We start from the raw sequence: 2,991 nt of genomic DNA on the forward strand, positions 1-2,991 counted from the left end.
ACTCAGGAGGCTGAGTCAGGAGAATTGCCTGAACCCAGGAGGCGGAGGTTGCAGTGAGCCGAGATCGCGCCATTGCACTCCAGCCTGGGTAACAAGAGCAAAACTCCGTCCCAAAAAAAAAAAAAAAATACAAAATTAGCCAGGCATAGTGACACATGCCTGTACTTGCAGCTACTTGGGAGGCTGAAGCAGGATAATCACTTGAACCTGGGAGGCAGAGGTTGTGGTGAGCCGAGATTGCACCATTGCACTCCAGCCTAAGCAACAAGAGTGAAACTCCCTCTCAAAAAAAAAAAAAAAATGAGAGAAGAGAGGAGGCTCTGAAGACCTCCTTCTGGCTGAGTGTTATCTGCCTCAGGCTACCCTGACTTTTTCAGTTTTTTACTTTTTTTTTTTTTTTTTTTCTGAGATAATCTCACTGCATAGCCCAGGCTGACATGTATAACCCAGCAGGCTTGAATTCCCTGGCTCAAGTAATCTTCCTGCCTCAGCCTCCTGAGTAGCTGAGACTACAGACATGCACTACCTCTCTCAGCTTGCTACTTTTCAGAAAGGGTAGACAAACTACAGCAGCTGCCTGTACACCATACTTGGAGAAGAAGGGGTGAGGAAGGCTGCACCCTCATTCTGTCATCTTAACTGTGTTGTTTTTTTTTTTTTTTAACTGCAAAATCCAAAACTTTTTGAGTGCTGACACCACATGGGCCACTAAGATAGTGACACCTTTGCTTTCTGACACTTCAATCTATACAAACTTTGTTTCGTGCATAAAATTATTAAAAGTATTATATAAGATTACCTTCAGGATATGTTTACAAGGTATATATGAAACATAAATGAATTTTGTGTTTAGGCTTGGGTCTCATCCCCAAGATATCTCATTATGTATATGCAAATATCCCCAAATCTGAAATCTGAAACTCTCCTGGTCCCAAGCATTTCATATAAGCAATGCTCAATCAGTATGGCTACATCCATCTACACATATAAAGCCACTGAGAGAAGCAGTCCACTTGGTAAAATCTTCTGTACTGTCCTTCACAGCTTAGATTTGATCTTTCCTTAAAGATGTAGCTGGGTTATACAAGAGTGTGAATCTGGGCTGACTCAAAGCTCTTCTCTTGAAGGCTTTTTCCTGTGGCACTGGCAGATGGCTGTGCTGTCTTCTGGCTGAGGAACAAGTTCCATTCCATCACATACTTCAGGTTTGCTGGACTGGCGCTCAGCATATTTCTGCAGTACTTGGTAATAGTAGCAGTAAAGCCTGTGTGGCTGTAGTAGGTCTCTAGCCATCAGTTGTCCTTCTTTTACAATCTTCTTGGCTTCTTCATCATTTTCCTTAGCCCATTTAACTTTCTCTAATAAATCACCAAGATTTCTTTTAATTGGAACATAATGCTTCCAAGGCTCTAGTGCCGTATAGAAATGTTCATAATATGGTGAGTCCTGCTTTAAAACCAGACTGTCACCCAGCATGAGATATGGATATCTGTAAGCAGCCACGGTCCCATCCACATTAACTTGATACTTGTACTTGAAGAAATCAAAGAAACCCATCAACTTGGCTTTTCCAAGCTCCTTTTCTTTCTCTTGGAAAAAGAAATATCCTGTAATTCCTGCATCTAGTAGCTGAGGATTTTTTTTTTGACAGTTGTACCAACTGGAGCCTCTCCTCTCGGCTGTCTCTACCTCTGAAGAAAGCTCTCTCTGTTTTATTGATCCAGGAAGGCCCTGTATTTCCCTGAATAGAGAGGAGATCATTTGTAACACCCCTCATGGCTTCAAGTGTGAAGTGGGTGATGTCATATGTTGGAAGGACAATATCTTTTGAATCCAGAGAGCTGCATCATGAAATGATAGGTATGGGGCTGGGGGTTCCATTGACTTTTCGATGCTCCAAAGACCAATCTCCAAGATTAACATAAAATTCTAAATCTGGGAGGAGGACCTTTCTTGTCAGTGATAACAAAAGCTCATCAGAGAACATTTTGAAGTCCGTGTATTTCCCTAAAGATCTCCGGTGAATGTGGTTATTGAGAATTGTGTAATGAACAACGGCACCTCTCTCGTCCCCAAACCTTTTGGGGACTTCGTTTAGCATTTGCTGGAGATTGATGCTGGGAAAGGAAGCAAAATCTTTTGCAATCTGTGGTTCTGTGGTCGGACAAGAAAGAGTTTTCTGCCAGGCCTGAGGATTTTCTGGACACTCACAGTACTCATGGTATACTGGTCCTTTCAAAATATAGGGAGACTGAGCCACATGTTCATCACCATAAAGGACCTCTACCTTCAGCCCTTCATTGGCAGTTTCATTTATCCTATATCTCATCAAAAATGTTCCATCATTCCTGTCCAAAGGTTTAGGGACATGAATCCGGACCAGCTCTTTAGGTGAAAGAGATTTGACTACTACTTTGAATGGTGTTTGACCTGGGGGCGCGCGAGTGAAGTTCTGGCCCTCTGAGTTGACCGCCTGCAGGTAGAAATAGCGGACCGGCAGGACGACGGCCGCCTGCAGCTCGGGCCCCCACACCATGCTCCGCGGCGCGCTCACCAGCGCCTCCGGGGCGCCTGCGGCCACCAGCAGGGCGAGCCGCAGCAGCAGCAGGGCCCGCGGGAGGCGGCGCATGGTCGGCGGAGCAGCTGCGGTCCAGCTCCGCGGCGGCGAGGAGGGGCCTGTTGCGCCGCGGGCCGGGCGGGGACTCTGTCATCTTAACTGTGTTATCTTCCAGTTTCAACATCGTAAATAGCACGGCAGTCTTATATTATGGGCCTCCTGATGTGACGCAAAAATCACCAATGTAGCATTCTTGCCAAAAATGTTGACTGTGAATCTAATCTTGAAGAAGCAATCAGGTAAATCCAGAATATGATACTAGAAAACTGGCCTGGCCTGAACTCCTAAAATCAATGACATGAAAAAACAAACAGGCTGAGTGTGGGGCAGAGGATACTCTTCTATATTAAAAGACACTAGAGGCTGGGTGTGGT

At 45.1% G+C, this 2,991-nt stretch overlaps 1 pseudogene across 1 annotated transcript; it reads right to left on the bottom strand.

Moving 5' to 3' along the window:
* Window positions 1-672: 672 nt before the first annotated feature.
* On the bottom strand, window positions 673-2,629 carry LOC116555554 (annotated as a pseudogene). Its single transcript, XR_004270575.1, has one exon. The product of XR_004270575.1 is annotated as a protein O-glucosyltransferase 3 pseudogene (transcript).
* Window positions 2,630-2,991: the final 362 nt, after the last annotated feature.

Source organism: Sapajus apella, unplaced genomic scaffold, assembly GCF_009761245.1.
Source record: "Sapajus apella isolate SASKATOON/1434 unplaced genomic scaffold, GSC_monkey_1.0 scaffold15, whole genome shotgun sequence".
Lineage (NCBI taxonomy): Eukaryota > Metazoa > Chordata > Mammalia > Primates > Cebidae > Sapajus > Sapajus apella.